Below are 20,907 nucleotides of genomic sequence, written 5' to 3'. Positions count from 1 at the left end.
GGTCTAAATTAGCTGTTACCACTCAAGAGAGAGATCTTGGAGTCATTGTGGATAGTTCTCTGAAAACATCCACTCAATGTGCAGCAGCAGTCAAAAAAGTGAACAGTATGTTGGGAATCATTAAGAAAGGGATAGATAATAAGACAGAAAATATCATATTGCCTCTATATATATCCATGGTACATCCACATCTTGAATACTGTTTGCAGATTGTGTCGCCCCATCTCAAAAAAGATATATTGAAATTGGAAAAGGTACAGAGAAGAGCAACTAAAATGATTAAGGGTATGGAATAGCTTCTGTATAAAGAAAGATTAATAAGACTAGGACTTTTCAGCTTGAAAAAGAGATGACTGGTTGTGTGTGGAGGGGGGGAGATATGACAGAGGTCTCTAAAATCATGACTGGTGTGGAACAAGGAAATAAGGAAGTGTTATTTACTCCTTCTCATAGCACAAGTACTAGGGGGTCATCAAATGAAATTAATGGGCAGCAGGTTTAAAACAAACAAAAGGAAGTATTTCTTCACACAACACACAGTCAACCTGTGGAACTCTTTGCCAGAGGATGTTGTGAAGGCCAAGACTATAACAGGGTTCAAAAAAGAACGAGATAAATTCATGGAGGATAGGTCCATCAATGGCTATTAGTCAGGATGGGCAGGGGTGCAAAACCATGCTCTGAAGTGTCCCTAGCCTCTGTTTGCCAGATGCTGAAATGGACGATGGGGATGGATCACTTGATGATTACCTGTTCTGTTCATTCCCTCTGAAGCACCTGGCATTGGCCACTGTTGGAAGACAGGATACTGGGCTAGATGGACCATTGGTCTGACCCAGTATGGCTGTTCTTATATTCTGAGCAAGATAATCCACTATAAAGAAACATGCTGAAGCCTGCAGTGGCTTCCTGGTCACATCTGGTTGCAATGCATGGTGGTGATGATAATCTTCCAAACCTTGGCTGGTGTGATATACTGAGATCCTGCTGCTTATCTTATACCCATCTGGGAGACCACAGACCAGCTGAGCATCTCCTGGTTTAAGTTTTTAGGGGTGAACATTCTGAGACCAGCAGCAGAACTTCCTCAGTTAGGGACCCCCCACCTCTGGAATTCGCTCCAGTGGCAGCCTGCCATGGCTGGAGTCTGGCAAGCTTCAGGGCACTAGGAAGACGTATTTATTTGGTTTAGCTTTTTGTTTGATCTTTGTTATTTGTTTGTTTTTGTTCTTGACAAAATGAAAATGTGGCTAGTAACATCTTTGGAAGCAGCTGGGGGTTCTAATGCTGTTCACTGTAGGTAGTTTTACCCAAATTACAATTTTTAAAATTTCCAAATAAGCATCTTGCTGCTGCAACTACAAATCAATAAAGTAAATAAATAATTACTGCCCCAGTCCTCCTACTGTAGTCACATGCACCTGCACGGCTGTGCCCTAACAGAACTAAATTGTTCCTTTATTCTACTAAACAAACAAACACCTATTGCTGTCATAGATAATGAGGACTCTTTGCATGCTTTTTAATTCTTCACTAAAAGCATGCGAGTCTCTTCCCTGAATCCATGATCAGAGAGTGCGGGTTTTTTGGCCCAGATCGTTGACATACTCCTACTGCTTTGTGCTATTCTGGCAACACAATGTAGCTATAAATGTGATTTAACCGGCATAATTAATACACCTCTGATGTAAAGCATGGGTTTTCCGTGTTCCGAGTTTTCCCTCATTTCTTTTGGGGATTTTTCAACAGCTGGATGAGTGGGATAATTTGGCTTAAAGCAATGTTTTTCTGTACTAAGTACTTTTGTTGCAATTATAAAGGTTCAGTGTCAGATACCATGTTCCAGTGGAGTCCATAGAGCAATGCAGAGGTACTGCTATATGTGATATATAATAACAATAATAATTAAGAATGGGTCTGATTCGTTGGTATGCTCTGGCTGCTTTGCATTGCTCCACTGACAGGTAAGCCAGGTTTATGCCTGTTTTGTGTTACCAGAATGATGCAAAGCATCCGGAGCATACTGGTGAATCTGGCCTGGTGAATATATCAAATTTATTGACATCTGGGGGAGGGTATTGTTCTTCAGACTGGAATGCTCTATGTGATCCTGAATCAGTACAGGAAAAAAGCATCTTTAAGACAAGTTATTGCACTCATCCAGCTGTTGAAAAATCCCCAGAGGAAATGAGGGAAAATCCAGACCTCAGGAAAGTCCACATTTGTATATTAGATGTATTAATAGTTGATTTATAGTCCCCTTTTGGCCAGTCATCTGTTAACTTTCATTTGTTTTCTGGCCCTAAAGCTACAATTCATTTAGGCCTAACTGATTTGGCTTATTCGAGTAAGATTTGGATAAGCATTTGATGTTTGGACCAGGGACTTTATCTGAATCAAACCCCTGCACCTTTTGAGGTTCATCCATCCCTAACTAAAACCATACTCTTTTAGAAATACATAGGATTTGGTATTTTGGTATTACAGCTAGTGAGAATCAAATGAGCTATGAACACAATTGCTGGAATGAACTGGAAGCATATTCAACTAAAGTCATTTGCACACCTGCTTCTCCCACTCAAGTGATGAAATCCAGAGATCAGCTTAAAAATCAACTTACCATATTTTTTTTAAAAAGAGTTACTTTATTAGAAATATCCAGGATGTTCTGACTTTGACCCTTTGTCTGTTGCACCCTGGTAGTCCTTTATTTGTGTGCTCTTAGTTCTTATCCCTTCAAATATGTGAGCCTACTCCCATTAAAAACAACAGAAGAAAGATCAGTTCCTGTTTCCTCACAGAACAGGGGTGGCCAAACTTACTTGCCCTCTGAGTCGCATACAACAATCTTCAGAAGTTGAAGAGGTGGGACATGTCTCCTGGGAGCCAGGGTCGGGGCTTCTGCCCTGCAGGAGGTACCTGATGAGGCTCAGGGCTTCAGCCCCACTCCTGCTGAAGTCCTGGCAGGTGCGCCCCACAGAGCTGAAGCCCTGAGACCCCCTTCCCCACTGGGCAGAAGTCCCTCCCACATCACCCCACTGCAAGGCAGAGGTCCTGAGCTGCTCTCCCCCCACCAGTGTGGTCGGTGGAAAATCGGGGGCGGGGGGACGTGAGGGGCTTCGTGAGCTGCACTTTAATGGTAAAAAGAGCCACATGTGGCTCATGAGCCACAGTTTGGCCACCTCATCGTAGGATTTAAGGTCAGTCATTTGTTTTTTCCATGTCATCTGTTTTTTGCAGAGCTATTTCTCTTTAAATCCTTTTCACCGTGCACATCCCAAATAATGAGCTATGTGCTGAAGCAGTCTATGGAAGGTTAAATCTTCTCTTAGGCCACACAATGCCAGCAGAAGTGATCCATCACTGCTACTGTAGCTTCAAGGTTGCGGTAGCCACCATAGCTACCAGCCCCTTAGTTACCAGTGTTCAGTCAGTCGACCCCCATAGTCATTGATCCCATCCCCAAAATGCTTTTGTGCACTAGGGTGAATGATCCATATGGAACTGTATTCTCCCTTGATGGTACACAGCATGTTCACATCTCCCTCATAGTCACCAATGCTTCCCAATGCCACTACACCAGCCTTCTAAGGCCCACACTTGGAATGCAGGATTTGATCCTCATGAAACATTCTAATGAAAACAAAACAAATTTGGAAAAAATATTCAGAATTGTACACTCCAAACATAGGATACAAGAACAAAGGCACAGGCCAAAAGTCAGCTTCTCTGAAGGAGCGAGTGTAAGTTTTTGGAATGCTAAATGTAAAACTTCTAGGGAAAAAAAGAACATATTGTGTGGAACAGGAAGATGAGAGAGATGAGTCCCTTTTGGGAAAGATTTTGCTTGGTCTTTGATGCTTTGCTGCCTTGGTAATAGTGGCCATGTAGATTGTAGTCACTAGTGCACATTCACAGTTATTTTGCATCATGTTACTTTATAGAAGAATACATTAAAATTGTACAAAAAGATTGGTTTTAACATGTACTTCACTGTAACCAATTTTCCAGATTTTTTGGGAGTGTTTTTTCCAAAGTGCTGAGAAAATATTGGGTCTCCCACTGCAGCAAGGAAAGACTGTGGCAGGAAAAAGCTGAGTCTTTCCCCATTGCCTCCCTCCTGCCAGAGCTTTTCTCCTCTGCTAGATTTCAGAGTAACAGCCGTGTTAGTCTGTATTTGCAAAAAGAAAAGGAGTACTTGTGGCACCTTTAGAGACTAACCAATTTATTTGAGCATGAGCTTTCGTGAGCTACAGCTCTCTTCATCGGATGCATACCGTGGAAACTGCAGAAGATTCCACGGTATGCATCCGGTGAAGTGAGCTGTAGCTCACGAAAGCGCATGCTCAAATAAATTGGTTAGTCTCTAAGGTGCCACAAGTACTCCTTTTCTCCTCTGCTAGAGTCTCTCCCTGCTGCCAAAGCCTTTCACTGCTGCCTGCTCACTGCCAGAGCCTTTCCCCATGGAAGGGAAAGCCTCTGGCAGCAGGGAGCTGGTAGAGACTCTCTCCTGCTGGAATCTTTCCTTTTGGCAGGGGAAAGCTTTAGTGGCAGGGAGCTGACAGACCCTTTCCCCTTTCCTTGCTGGGGAAGTCTTTTTCTGCAGAGGGGAAAGACTGTAGCAGCGGGGAGGCAACAGGACACTGCACTGCTAAAAACAGCAGTGTAGGCAGGGAGGCATAACTTGTGCAAGTAGAAAGCATGTAGGGTACATGCTCGAGTACATCTCCAAACCCTTCAGGCATGTCTTTACTCTACTTAACAATGTTGTGCCTCCCCAGCTACACTACTGTACCTGTGCTGGGGGGGGCCATGAGGGTATGCACTTTACACTCCACTGAAAAACCACGCAGTGAGACGTACTCTACGCGTAGTGTTTTGCACCTCTCTTTATTTAATTTCATCTTGTTGATTTCAAACCAATTCTCCAATTTCTCAAGGTCATTTTGAATTCTAACCCTGTCCTTCAAACTTCTTGCAACCCTTCCCACCTTGGTGTCCTCTGCTAATTTTATAAGCATATTCTCCACTCCATTATCCAAGTCATTAAGAAAACATTGAATAACACCGGACCAAGAGCAAACCTCTACAGGACCCCACAATAAACATCCTCCCAGTATGACAGCAAACCATTGACAACTACTCTTTGAATACAGTCTCTCAATCACTTATACATCCACCTTTAGTAATTTCATCTAGACCACATTTCTCTAGTTTGCTTTGAGAATGTCATGTGGGACTGTGTCAAAAGCCTTACTAAAATCAAGCTATATTATGTCTACAGCTTCCCCCATCCGCTAGCCTGGTGACCTGTCAAATTAGGTTAGTCTGGCATGATTTGTTCTTGAAAAATACGTGCTGGCCTTTTTTTTTTAACCCAGTTATTCTGATTGCTTACTAATTTGTTCTGTTATCTTTCCAGGTATCAAACTTATGCTGAGTGGTCTATAATTCCCCAGGCCCTCTTTGTTCTCATTTTTTAAGGATAGATACCGTGTTTGCCCTTCTCCAGTCATCTGGGACTTCACACATCCTCTGACTTCTCAAAAGATAATCATTAATGGTTCTGAGATTGCTTCAGCTAGTTCCTGAAGTACCCTAGAATGAATTTCATCAGGTCCTACTGACTTGAACATGTCTAACTTAACTAAATATTCTTTAATCTGTTCTTTCCCTATATTGGTTTGTGTTCCTTCCCCCTTGTTGTTAATATTAATTGTGTTAAGTATCTGGTCACCATTAATCTTTTTAATGAAGACTGAAGCAAAATAGGCATTAAACACCTCAGCCTTCTTGATATCATCCATTATTAGCTCCCTTTCCCTGCTAAGTAGAGGACCTACACTTTACTTGGATCTAATGTTTTTATGGAACCTCTTCTTATTGCATTTTGCGTCCCTTGCTAGATGTAACTCATTTTGTGCATTAACCTTTCTGATTTTGTCCCTACATGCTTGTACTCTTCTTTTGTACTTATCCTTAGCAATTTGTCCATATTTCCACTTTTTGTAGAATTCCTTATTTGGTTTTCAGGTAATTAAAGAGTTCCTCATTGAGCCATATTGGCGTCTTACTATTCTTTCTATCTTTCCTTCACACTGAAATAGTTTACTGTTATGCCTTTAATAAAAAAAGAAAAGGAGTACTTGTGGCACCTTAGAGACTAACCAATTTATTTGAACATAAGCTTTCGTGAGCTACATATTACAGATATGAAAGTCGCTATCTTACAACAAAAAAACTTCAAATCCAGACTCCAGCGAGAAACTGCTGAATTGGAATTCATTTGCAAATTGGATTCTATTAATTTAGGCTTAAATAGAGACTGGGAGTGGCTAAGTCATTATGCAAGGTAGCCTATTTCCCCTTGTTTTTTCCTACCCCCCTCCCCCAGACGTTCTGGTTAAACTTGGATTTATGCTGGAAATGGCCCACCTTGATTATCATACACATTGTAAGGAGAGTGGTCAGTTTGGATGAGCTATTGCCAGCAGAAGAGTGAGTTTGTGTGGCGGGGGGGGGGGGGGGTGAGAAAACCTGGATTTGTGCTGGAAATGGCCCACCTTGATTATCATACACATTGTAAAGAGAGTGGTCACTTTGGATGGGCTATTACCAGCAGGAGAGTGAATTTGTGTGTGGGGTGGGTGGAGGGTGAGAAAACCTGGATTTGTGCTGGAAATGGCCCAACTTGATTATCATACACATTGTAAGGAGAGTGATCACTTTAGATAAGCTATTACCAGCAGGAGAGTGGGATGGGAGGAGGTATTGTTTCATGGTCTCTGTGTATATAATGTCTTCTGCAGTTTCCACAGTATGCATCCGATGAAGTGAGCTGTAGCTCACGAAAGCTTATGCTCAAATAAATTGGTTAGTCTCTAAGGTGCCACAAGTACTCCTTTTCTTTTTGCGAATACAGACTAACACGGCTGTTACTCTGAAACCTGTTGTTATGCCTTTAATATCTCTTTGGAAACTGCTGACTATCCTGTACTCCTTTTTCTCTTAGATTGTCTTCCCATAGAACCTTATCTCCCAATTCTCTGGACTTGCTAGTCTGCTTTTTTAAAAGTCCATTGGCCTTATTCTGTTGCTCTCACTCCTTCCTCTCCTTAGAATCATGACATTTATCACTTCTTGATCACTTTCATCCAAATTGCCTTCAACCTTCAAATTTGCAACCAATTCATCGCTGATAGTCAGAATCAAGTCTACAGTGACAGCCCCTCTGGTTATTTCCTCCACCTTCTGAAACAAGAAGTCATTCCCAACACATTCCAAGAATTTATTGTACATTTTGTGTTTTGCCATATTACCCTTCCAACAGATGTCTGGGTAGTTAAAGTGCACCGTTACTACCAGCTCTTGTGTTTTAGACATTTCTGTTATTTGTTCTAAAAATGCCTCATCTGCCTCATCCTGATTTCATGGACTATAGTAGACCTCTACTGTGACATAGCCCCTTATTTTTTCCCCAGTGACTTTCAACTGGTCTGCCTCTCACTTCCTTCTGGACCCTGGAACAAATGTTTACATTTTTGAGTTATAATGCAATACCTCCCGACTTTTTTTACCTTGCCTGTCCTTCCTAACCAACAAACCAAGATATACCCCTCTATACCGGTATTCCAGTCATTATATTTATCCCACCCAATCTCAATGATGCCAATTGTTATTATTTAGTTTATGTACTAATACTTCGAGTTCCGTTTATTCCCCATGCTTCTTGCATTTGTGTATAGACATCTAAGCTATTGAGCACTTCTCCCACTACACACAGAATTTTCTGTCTTGCTGAGCTATAACCCTATTGTAGTTTTCCATTCCCCTTCCCCCGCATCCTCAACATCTAGCCCTCTGTTAAATCTGTACTTTTTGTATATCAACCTGTAGGTATATAAAAAAAAATTTGAGTTAGTGAAGTTGGTTTTATAAATACCATTTGCTAGAAAATATCTTTTTCCTTGAATTTTTATGGAATGACATGGCAGGCTCAGTCACAGAGCAGTATCTGGCCTATAGCTTTCCTCTAAGGCTAGTGATAAAAGACAATGGTACTTTGATCCCCAAATCCAGAATAGTTTATGATCATCCGTTGCATTCAAATAAGTAGAGTACTTCTCCATAATAAAGATACATGGGACAAATTGTGCTCTGTTACAGCGACTTAACCCCCTGACCTCTGGACCACTGTAACTGAGAGCAGAATTTGTTTTTCTGTGTTTGGAAAAACTTAACAGCAGCAGCCAACAAATGTAACTATTATCTTTAGACTAAAGGAAGGATTTCTAGTTGGCTGATTTTCTCTTACTAAAGTATTTATCGTCACATTCCTGTATCTGGATAAGAGAATTAACATACAAATAAAGCAGCTTTTTGAAGAATGTCATAAAAAGTTTTGATAACCATGCCTCCAATATTAACACTTCTATTTCAAAAAGAAATGAAAACAAGACCGTGAAGGGTGGGGTATGCACCATATAGAGCTATTATACATACAGTCTCCACCAAATTACAATCAGAGTGCCAAATTCTACCTAATTTATACCCCGGGCAAACCCACTGAGTCCAGTTCCCACACTCGTTAACTTGGGTGCAGCTTCTCATTGATTTCAAGGGGAGCTACACCCAAGTAAGTGAAGGAGGAATGGGCTTCACTGACTCTAATGATAGTGCAAAGGGTATACATTAGGGCAGAAGGGTCACATTCATCACTAGTGTAACGCCACGGTCAATTCCAGGACAACTGAAGAGGAGTTTGGCCCATTAGGTCCACCTTGGGCCTATTCTGCTCTCATTTATACCTGCATAATTCAACTGTTTGCAGAGGGATTGCAGGAGAAGCCGAGAGCAGAACCTCCTCTCCTAAATGTGTACCTCCTAAACAATTTCTATAATGCTAAGACCAAAGACCATATTCTCTTCACCATTTCTGGCTTTCCCTCTTGCAGGGGCTCTGGAACAATTTGTGTAATAGGGGCTGCTGAGCGCCATTGAACCAAACTCTAAACCCTGAATATGATGGAAACCACTTCAAGCCAGGGGGTGTGGCAGCACCCCTAGTTCCAGCACCTATGGCAACTTGAGCATGAGATCATTTCTAAATGGGCAAGTTCATACATTTTATTATGCCACTTTGTAAAATTCACTTTGCCTGCAGATTGCCAGTCTTGTTCAAACAGCAAATGGATTCCTCTCTTGACTCCTTAAGGATATATTTATAGGCATTGATGACCATATTTTTGTTAGTTATAGCTCGATCTATTTTGCATTAGAAATAGCTTAATCTGCTGCTCTTAACTATTCTGAATTGTGCCTTCATGTGTCAGTTTTGCCTACCCACCTACCAGCCCCCATGGCTTTGAGTCACTGCCATATCAGATACCTTAGCCTCTGTTTCATTTCTCACTGGCTCGTATGCAGTTCTTCTGTCCCTGTCACTTTAGTTCTATTAGGTGCCCAGTGTGTTCTGAAGAGGATATTTTTGGTTGAATTAATAAAGCTTAACATTGAGCGTCCTGTTAATATTTCTATCAATACCTTATTAGTGCTGAGCATCTATTTGATTAACAGGTTTCAGAGTAGCAACCGTGTTAGTCTGTATCCACAAAAAGAAAAGGCGTACTTGTGGCACCTTAGAGACGAACCAATTTATTTGAGCATAAGCTTTTGTGAGCTACAGCTCACTTCATTGGATGCATTCAGTGGAAAATACAGTGGGGAGATTTATATACACAGAGAACATGAAACAATGGGTGTTACCATACACACTGTAACGAGAGTGATCAGGTAAGGTGAGCTATTACCAGCAGGAGAGCCAGGGAGTGGAGGGGGGAGGAAAGCTTTTGTAGTGATAATCAAGGTGGGCCATTTCTAGCAGTTGACAAGAACATCTGAGGAACAGCGGGGGGGGGGGGAATAAACATGGGGAAATAGTTTTACTTTGTGTAATGACACATCCACTCCCAGTCTTTATTCAAGCCTAGTTAATTGTATTAACAGAATCCTCTTTCTAGATACCTGGCTAGTGTGTCTTGCTCACATGCTCAGGGTCATACTGATCACAATATTTGGGGTCAGGAAGGAATTGTCCCTCAGATGTACATTGGCAGGGACCTGGGGTTTTTAGCTTTCCTCGACAGCATGAGATGTGAATTTCCTGCAGGGATTATGCCAGTACCTTTGCCCTTGATGGGTTCCTTTTGTGAGCTGCTCAAATTGTTAGGGGTGTGGGCACTTAGGTTTAGTGATCACAGTCAAATGCCAGAGCCAAAATAAAGACAGAGTCAGAGCCAGCAATCAGAACTGGGTTACCTGGGTTTGGGAAGGCAGAAGAAGGACTGGTGCAGGCAGGAACTAGGTGAATGCCTTGAGCAGCCAGTACACTAATGCTGTTGATTATCTTAAGAATGGGTCTGCTGATCCCTTCAGCCAACTGGGAGGTTGGGTCAATCAGGAGGCTCAACTGGGGCCCAGCTGCACTCATTAGACTGTCCAAGGGTTGAGCTCGCTGGTAAGCAGGCTAGCTGCAGGCCCTTGATCCTGACGTCCTGTAACACACAGCATTTTAGACTCCTGAGGACTGAAATGCTTTGGTCTAACTGAGGTAACTGGGCTTGATATCAGGGTGGTTGTGTGAAATTTAATGGCCTATGATATAGTCAGACCAGATGGTCGAATGGTTCCTTCTGGTCAATAACTCTATGAAACCGGTCAGAGTCTTATAGTTTATTATTATGTATATGATTCCATAACAGATTAAAATCCTTCAAAACAGGTCAAAAATATTCAAAATCCAGCCCTAAAGAGTTTATAATCTACAGGCTTGACTAGGTTCAGTGCAGGTAACAGGCAGAGTTGTATTGCTATTAAGAGTTTATTAGGTTCTTCTTTTTAAATTCTCTTTTGTGACATTATTTTGCTTTAACAAGAAAACACAATGAATGTCAGATATCACCCTGTTCTTAAACATTCTGAATGCAACATTTCTGGAAACTTTTTTCTTCTCAACTTTATAGGACAAGAACTAGTTTTACAATCTTCTGCTGCACAGTGTGAATAAAATGCCAAATGTGATAATGTTCTTCATCACCATTTAAAGATTGCACACCCATGGGATTCTGTAGTAACCAGTCCATCTGAGCAATACTGTTCCCTAATAATGATAAAGGTTTCATGAGTGCTAGACAGCACATACTTATTTTGACACTTACTAATGACTCCAGTGCAAATGACATGTAATGCAGCTACCTTGGTGTCCTGTAATCTGACCAGATTTAGCTCATCTTCCTGCATCATTTCCTTTCTCTTGTTTGTAATTTTTTGTTAATTGCTTCTATAGCCTGTCTTTATAAATTGCATTCCTACATGTTTACTAGTCAGGGCACACAGTCAACATGTGACAGGACGTTTATGTTCAAAACTGACAGCGTGTGTGGATCAAAGCCAGCAAAGCAAAGAAAATGCTTCATGAACAATGTTGTAAATAACATCTGGCCTGTCCTAATAGGGAATAACCTGGTAGTTTTTCCTCTCTGTTGTTGTTTTGTTTTGTCATGGACATCTCCCTATAAACTCAAAAAGTCTGAAGTTGGTAATTATGGCACAGAACTATTTTAAACTAATTCTCAGCACTGAGTGTGTGTAACAACATGTTGTACACAGGAAAACCAGAGAAGGTGTAGTGAATCTACAGGAAACCAGTGAATCAGAGTTGGAGAACAATGTCAAAGAAACCAAACCTATTAAGAAAAATGCTGTAAGTGATTAAAAGAAATTCATAGATTCATAGATACTAAGGTCAGAAGGGACCAGTATGATCATCTAGTCTGACCTCCTGCACAACGCAGGCCATAGAACTTCACCCACCCACTCCTGCGAAAAACCTCTCACCTATGTCTGAGCTATTGAAGTCCTCAAATCATGATTTAAAGACTTCAAGGAGCAGAGAATCCTTCAGCAAGTGACCCGTGCCCCATGCTACAGAGGAAGGCGAAAAACCTCCAGGGCCTCCAATCTGCCCTGGAGGAAAATTCCTTCCTGACCCCAAATATGGCGATCAGCTATACCCTGAGCATATGGGCAAGATATTCACTCGTCAGGGCCTACAATCATCTCACTGCACAGGATACTGACCCACATTGCTCCCAGAACACGTAGGGATAAAGTGAGACAGGCTAAAAGTCAAGTAGAGTTGGACCTTGCAAAGGGAATTAAAACCAATAGTAAAAGGTTCTATGGCCATATAAATAAGAAGAAAACAAAGAAAGAAGAAGTGGGACCGCTAAACACTGAGGATGGAGTGGAGGTCAAGGATAATCTAGGAATAGCCCAATATCTAAACAAATACTTTGCCTCAGTCTTTAATAAGGCTAAAGAGGATCTTAGGGATAATGGTAGCATGACAAATGGGAATGAGGATATGGAGGTAGATAGAAGCAAAACTCAAACAGCTTAATGGGACAAAATCAGGGGGCCCAGATAATCTTCATCCAAGAATATTAAAGGAATTGGCACCCGAAATTGCAAGCCCATTAGCAAGAATTTTTAATAAATCTGTAAACTCAGGAGTTGTACCGTATGATTGGAGAATTGCTAACATAGTTCCTATTTTTAAGAAAGGGGAAAAACGTGATCTGGTTAACTACAGGCCTGCTAGTTTGATATCTGCAGTATGCAAGGTCTTAGAAAAAATTTTGAAGGAGAAAGTAATTAAGGACATTGAAGTCAATGGTAAATGGGACAAAATACAACATGGTTTTACAAAAGGTAGATCGTGCCAAAGCAACCTGATCTCCTTCTTTGAGAAAGTAACAGATTTTTTAGACAAAGGAAACACAGTGGATCTAATTTACCTAGATTTCAGTAAGGCATTTGATACCGTGCCACATGGGGAATTATTAGTTAAATTGGAAAAGATGGTGATCAATATGAAAATTGAAAGATGGATAAGGAATTGGTTAAAGGGGAGACTACAGCCAGTCATACTGAATGGTGAACTGTCAGGCTGGATGGAGGTTACCAGTGGAGTTCCTCAAGGATCAGTTTTGGGACCAATCTTATTTAATCTTTTATTACTGACCTTGGCACAAAAAGTGGGAGTGTGCTAATAAAGTTTGCAGATGATACAAAGCTGGGAGGTATTGCCAATTTAGAGAAGGACCGGGATATCATACAGGAGGATCTGGATGACCTTGTAAACTGGATGTAATAGTAATAGTAATAGGATGAAATTTAATAGTGAGAAGTGTAAGGTTATGCATTTAGGGATTAATAACAAGAATTTTAGTTATCAGCTGGGATGCATCAATTAGAAGTAACGGAGGAGGAGAAGGACCTTGGAGTATTGGTTGATCATAGGATAACTATGAGCCGCCAATGTGATATGGCCGTGAAAAAAGCTAATGCGGTCTTGGGATGCATCAGGAGAGGTATTTCCAGTAGAGATAAGGAGGTTTTAGTACCGTTATGCAAGGCACTGGTGAGACCTCACCTGGAATACTGTGTGCAGTTCTGGTCTCCCATGTTTAAGAAGGATGAATTCAAACTGGAACAGGTAAGAGAAGGGCTCCTAGGATGATCCGAGGAATGGAAAACTTGTCTTATGAAAGGAGTCTCAAGGAGCTTGGCTTGTTTAGCTTAACTAAAAGAAGGTTGAGGGGACATATGATTGCTCTCTATAAATATATCAGAGGGATAAATACCAGAGAGGGAGAGGAATTATTTAAGCTCAGTACCAATGTGGACACAAGAACAAATGGATATACTCTGGTCATTGGGAAGTTTAGACTTAAAATTAGATGAAGGTTTCTAACCATCAGAGGAGTGAAGTTTTGGAATAGCCTTCCAAGGGAAGCAGTGGGGGCAAAAGATCTATCTGGCTTTAAGATTAAACTCGATAAGTTTATGGAGGAGATGGTATGATGGGATAACATGATTTTGGTAATTAATTGATTTTTAAATATTCATGGTAAATAGGCCTAATGGCCTGTGATGGGATGTTAGATGGGGTGGGACCTGAGTTACCCAGGAAAGAATTTTCTGTAGTATCTGGCTGGTGAATCTTGCCCATATGCTCAGGGTTTAGCTGATCGCCATATTTGGGGTCGGGAAGGAATTTTCTTCCAGGGCAGATTGGATTAGGCCCTGGAGGTTTTTCACCTTCCTCTGTAGCATGGGGCACGGGCCACTTGCTGGAGGATTCTCTGCTCCTTGAAGTCTTTAAACCACGATTTGAGGACTTCAATAGCTCAGACATAGGTGAGAGGTTTTTCACAGGAGTGGGTGAGATTCTGTGGCCTGCGTTGTGCAGGAGGTCAGACTAGATGATCATAATGGTCCCTTCTGACCTTAGTATCTATGAATCTATGAAAATGCAGAGAGACACCCAGTATCCTGCTCTGAGGGAACAAGCTGCCAGTTGTCTGTCTTATGAATTGAAGGTCATAGCTGGCCTGGTTGTTACTTGCTGGGAGAAAGCTTTCAGGTGAGCTAATAGTTATGCTAAAACAAGATAGTGTTTTGTTAGTTAAGTCTAGACTCCAGAAGGCATATAATGATTTTGTTTTAACTGTAACCAATTGTTTCCAATACTTCCGCCTACTTGCTATTACTTGAATCTCTGTTCTTTGTTAGATTTGTTTATAGTGAACACAAGTACCATGTGCTGTTAGTTAAGCAGAGTAGTGATGCTGAAGTACAACTGCTAAGCTGAGGAATACTGCTGCTTGTGGAGCAGAGTAACTGTAATCACTGTGAGTGACCAGAGGAACAGAGACTGGGCAGTCCATGGGGACACTTAGGGGGCTCAAGGGTTGGAGTGTGTGTATCGCTAACCAGCAGAAGGGCACCAGAGTCTGTGTAGACTGAGCAGGGAGTGCTTGTGCTGGCCACGGCTGGTGGAGTTGGGCCGTTGACCCCATCTGGCACACAAGTCTTCTTCACATTAAGAGCAATTGGCAGTGAAGTGGCTGAAAACCCTGGGGAGTGTCACAAATTCTAATTATGATAACAATTAATGATAAGAAGTTATTCCCCAACTCTTAGAGTATGGGTGTGGCTATTATCTTTATCTCCAAAATCATTATTGGGATATTATTTCCTTATTCTTCCTATGAACATATTCTCTAAATGATAACAGCCTTTGACTTCTGATGACAATTTAAGAAGAAAAGCATAACAAGAGTAATCACTTAAATATTCAGAGGATACAAATAAGGACCTACCTCACTGATATAAACAGTGCTATTTGTTGTTTTATATCCATTAGAAAAATGACTTTAATATGTTTCTCAAGATAAAACAGCATCATGTTGCAGCATTAACTCCCAGTGAGATACCACAAAACCTTAACAGAAATGCTAAGACCAAATAGCTTTCCAACTGAACGGGCAGCACGACAGTCCAATGTACTGATCTATTGACACAAGAGAGTACGTGAAGGCTTCTGCATGACAGAGTGTGTTGGATGAGGTCAGTGTATGTATGGCTTCTCAGTGTGTGTCAGAGAGGAATGATTGTGACTGTGTTCGCAGCATTGGAGGCAATGGGAAGGTGACAAGGAATACTGAGACTCTTCCCTTCGCTTCTTATTTTCATGCTTTCAGGGCTGTGGATTGGTGAGAGGAGGAAAAGTGGGGCGTGTATCCTGATGCAACTGTAACTGTCAATAAAAAAAGCTGTTGTTTTTGTTTATATAAACATTCAGGAGAACCTACTTTTTAGGACCTGATTCTGCATCTGTTGAAGTCAGTGGAGAGACTCATGTGACATCAGTGGATGTTGTGCTGCAGCTCAAGTGGACTTAGATATTTCTTAATAGTGAATGGAAGGAAAGTCACATATGGAGTCAGTGCATTGTCAGGAGCAAAGTGTAACACCAGCTGTTGTGAACTTCCACTTACAGGGATTTCATTTGTACAAAAATCTCTCCCTCGTGGCTTCTCTCTGTGTGCAGGAACTCCACTGACTTTGCAGAGGCTCTGCATGGGTGCTGGGGGTCTGCCTGCCCAGAGCTGTTTGAAATGGGACTTGTAAGAGCCACTGTGAAAAGTACAAAACCAAGAGTCACAGAAGGGAGGAGAAGCGGGGGGTGGGGGAGAGGGGTGTTGTGACAATCAAACTTTTGGATTGCTTCTCATTGGATGTGGCATGCACTGTTCCGTAACAAGGAACCCCATAAGTGGGGCATAAGTTTTCTAGGTTATAGACTACAGGCTTGTAGTCTCTCACTGCAATAAAGTGAAGTTAAACAGACTGCTTTTCTTTTAGGACTTGAGCCCACCAAAATCAATGGGAGTATTTCGATGGGCTTTGGACCTGGCCCTAACGAACCCCTAGTGTTTGTTCAGTGGATGATTTAGGGGGCCAAGACATAAAGATGACCAAACTATGTGGTTTTGTGACTTTTTGATGCTTTGTGTTGGCAATTGTTACTTTGCTTTTAATGAAGTTGTTTATAAATATTTGTCCAGCTATTAAAAACAGAAAGCAGCTTGTCTCTCATTCTGGAAAGCACTGATATGTTTGCAGCACGTCACATTGTATACGAGTACCGGGCTTCAGTTGCATAGTTGGTTTTGCTGTGTCCTCAATTTCTTGAAGAGAGTGTTTCTAGAGTTAGAAACATTTATTTTTGGCTAACATTTAGAAGAAAAAGTCGGTAAAGTAACACACACATACCAGCCCCCTAAATCTGCAGGAGGGCATTACTTCAAAATTTGTTTCTACTACAATACAGATGCTGTCCCCTGTAAAACAAAATTAGATTACAACCAGGCATAAGGGAACAAATGGTGTATTCTAGTTGTGCAGAGCCTGCACCTTGCTAGATTTCACCCAGGTTTCACATAGATTGTTAAAGATGTTAGATTCGTATGACAACATGTAAGAAGTATTTTTCCTGTGCATAAAACCATACAGCGGTATCTAGCCAAGTATTTCAGGAAGCGCTATTGGTACTAGACAGTGAGTAGGCTGACTATAGTAGTTTATCTTATATCACTTATCTATAAGTGTCTAGGCAGAACAGCTTTACAGTCATTTTGGTAACAAAAACATGTTGATGGTTAATCATTACACCTCCACATGCACTTATGAATTCAAGATAATCAAAAAGAAGCTCTGAAATAGTAAGAAGCCCATTAACAAATTGTTTCATAATTGTGCTGTGAACTGTTATTCTTTCTGGCCCATTCAAAGTAAATAAGCTCGCATGGGAGCTATACTGCAGTCAGGGGGAGATGAGAACTACCAGACCAGGGGGAAGTGAGGCTATGGTGGCTCTAAGCCACCTTTGTGGCCTCCCCATCCAGGGCTTCTCTGGGAGCTGGAGAGGGCCAGGGGCCTGTCTAAGTTATGGCAGCCTCTCTAGGCTCCCCTATGGGCCTCAGTGCTGTGTGAAATCTCCACAGCACTGTGTGGTAATCTAATCTAACACATTTCCTTGCTATTACTTACTATTTATGAAAGATTAGATGCTACATTCAGATATGGCTTAGGGAGATGTATTTTCCCTGTCCTGGTTCCTAGCTGACCCCGGAGCAAACAACAAAGAGAACAAAAGCAAACCCCAGCCCCCACGGATTTTGAAAGTATCTTCTCCTCTCATTGGTCCCTTTGGTCAGGTGCCAACCAGGTTACCCGAGTTTCTGAACCCTTTACAGATAAAGGAGGGATTTTATGCTACCCTTAGCTGTATGTTTATGACACAGGGTCAGTTAGGATTGTATGTCTGGGGACTGTTTGAGCCTTTGTTCCCTGGATCATCCTTGATCACCTTTGATCAGCCTCACTCAGGCTTGTGATCACCCTCCCCCTGTGTGATTAACAAGGGGGTAGGGCTGACCTAGGAGAGAAGGCCTTAAAAGCACCCCTATCCCAACACACCCACAATGGTGATGGAAAACTGATATGCTGCCCTGGCAACAAGCAATGAGGCATCACCCCAAAAGTGGAGGAGGAGAAGCCTTGTACCCCCAAGGCTGGGAGGATCATAGCCACCACTCAGAGGAGGAAACACAGGGTAGTGGTGTTTGGTGACTCTCTTCTGAGAGGGACATAGACACACATTTGTCGCCCTGACATGGCATCCCTGGAGGCATGCTGCCTGCCAGGGGCCTGTATCTGAGATGTTACGGAGGGCTTGTCAAGGATCATCCAGCCCCCTGACTACTACCCCATGTTACTCATCCACGTGGGCACTAATGATACTGCAAGGTATGACCTTCAGCAGATCAGAAGTGACTACAGGACTCTGGGAGTAAGGGTGAAGGAGTTTGGAGCACAGGTGGTTTTCTCTTCGATCCTTCCAGTCAAGGGTAGGGGCCCAGGGAGAGACAGATGCATCCTGGAGGTGAATGCCTGACTGCAAAGATGGTGTTGCCAGGAGGGCTTCGTCTTCCTTGACCATGGCATGCTGTTCCAGGAAGAAGGACTGCTAAGCAGAGATAAGGTCCACCTATTGAGGAAGGGGAAGAGCATATTTTGATACAGACTGGCTAACCTAGTGAGGAGGGCTTTAAACTAAGTTTGAAGGGGGCAGCTGACCAAAGCCCATGGGTAATTCAAAAACATGGAGACCTGGGAGAAGGCTTGGCATTTGTGAGGCACATGGGCTGTTATAGCAGGGATAAAGGAGAGAGAAGATAGAACTGTGGGGGAAATCAAAGTAGTGTCTTAGATGTCTGTATACGAAAGCAAGAAGTATGGGGAATAAGCAGGAAGAACTTTAAATGCTAGTAAATAAACACAACTATGACACAGTTGGCATCACAGAGACCTGATGGGTTAATACACATGACTAGAATATTGGTATAGAAGGGTATAGCTTGCTCAGGAAGGACAGGCAGGGGAAAAAGGGAGGAGGTGTTGCCTTAGATATTAAAAATGCATACACTTGGACTGAGATTGAGACGGAAATAGGAGACCAACTTGTTGAAAGTCTCTGGGTAAGGATAAAAGGGGTAAAAAAAACAAGGGTGATGTCATGGTAGGGGGTCTACTACAGATCACCTAACCAGGAAGAAGAGGTGGATGAGGCTTTTTTTAAACAGCTAACAAAATCATCCAGAGCACAGGACTTGGTGGTGATGGGGGACTCCAACTACCCAGACATCTGTTGGGAAAATAACACAGCAGGGTACATATGATCCAATAAATTCTTGGAATGTATGGGAGACAATTTTTTTATTTCAGAAGATGGAGACAACTACCTGTTCTAGATTTGATTTTGACAAATAGGGAGGAACTGGTTGAGAATTTGAAAGTGCAAGGCAACTTAGATGAAAGTGATCATGAAAGGATAGAGTTCATGATTCTAAGGAATGGTAGGAGGGAGAACAGTAAAATAAAGACAATGGATTTCAAGAAGGAAGACTTTAGCAAACTCAGGGAGTTGGTTGGTAAGATCCCATAGGAAGCAAGTCTAAAGGGAAAAGCAATAGAAGACAGTTGGCAGTTTTTCAAAGAGATATTATTAAGGGCACAAGAACGAACTATCCCCCCACTGTGTAGGAAAGATAGGAACTATGGCAAGAGATCACCCTGGCTTAACCAGGAGATCTTCAATGATCTAAAAATAAAAAAAGAGTCCTACAAAAAGTGGAGTCTAGGTCAAATTACAAAGGATGAATATAAATAAATAACTCAAGTATGTAGGAACAACATTAGAAAGGCCAAGGCACAAAACCAGATCAAACTAGCCAGAGACATAAAGAGTAACAAGAAAACATTCTACAAATGCATTAGAAGCAGGATGAAGAGCAAGGACAGGGTAGGCCCATTACTCAGTGAAGGGGGCAAAATAATAGCTGGAAATGGCAGAGGTGCTTAATGACTTCTTTGTTTCGGTTTTCACCAAGAAAGTTGGTGGTGATTGGCCGTCTAACACAGTGAATGCCAGTGAAAATGAGGTTGGAACAGAAGAGGCTAAAATAGGGAATGAACAAGTTAAAAATTACTTGGACAGGTTACATGTCTTCAAGTCACCAGGGCCTGATGAAATGCATCCTAGAATACTCAAAGAGCTGACTGAGGAGATATCTGAGCCATTAGGGATTATCTTTGAGAAGTCATGGAAGATGGGAGAGATTCCAGAAGACTGGAAAAGGGCAAATATAGTGCCATCTATAAAAAGGGAAATAAGGATAATTCAGGAAATTACAGACCAGTCAGCTTAATTTCTGTACCCGGAAAGATAATTGAGAAAATAATCAAGCAATCAATTTGCAAACATCTAAAAGATAATAAGGTGATAAGTAACAGTCAGTATGGATTCGTCAAAAACAAATTGTGTCAAACCAACCTAATAGTTTTCTTTGACAGGGTAGCAAGCCTTGTGGGTAGGGGGGAAGCAGTAGACATGGTATATCTTGACTTTAGTAAAGTTTCCAGAGAGTAATCATCAGCAGTTCACAGTCATGCTGGAAGGGCATAATGAGTGGGGTCCCACAGGGATCAGTTCTGGGTACGGTTCTGTTCAATATCTTCATCAGTGACTTAGATAATGGCATACAGAGTACACTTATAAAGGTTGTGGACGATACCAAACTGGGAGGGGTTGCAAGGGCTTTGGAGGATAGGATTAAAATTAAAATGATCTGGACAAACTGGAGAAATGGTCTGAAGTAAATAGGATGAAATTCAATAAGGACAAATGCAAAGTACTCACTTTAGAAAGGAACAATCAGTTGCACACAAACAAAATGGGAAATGACTGCTTAAGAAGGAGTACTGCAGAAAGGGATCTGAGGGTCATAGTGGACCACAAGCTAAATAGAAGTCAGCCGTGTAACACTATTGCAAAAAAAGCGAACGCTATTCTGGGATGTATAAGCAGGAGTGTTGTAAGCAAGACACAAGAAGTAATTCTTCCACTCTGCTCTGCTCTTATTAGGCCTCAGCTGG

This window comes from Lepidochelys kempii, chromosome 3 (genome assembly GCF_965140285.1).
Source record: "Lepidochelys kempii isolate rLepKem1 chromosome 3, rLepKem1.hap1, whole genome shotgun sequence".
Classification (NCBI taxonomy): domain Eukaryota; kingdom Metazoa; phylum Chordata; order Testudines; family Cheloniidae; genus Lepidochelys; species Lepidochelys kempii.
The sequence above is the reverse complement of the archived record's forward strand: the minus strand, read 5'-3'. Positions refer to the sequence as shown.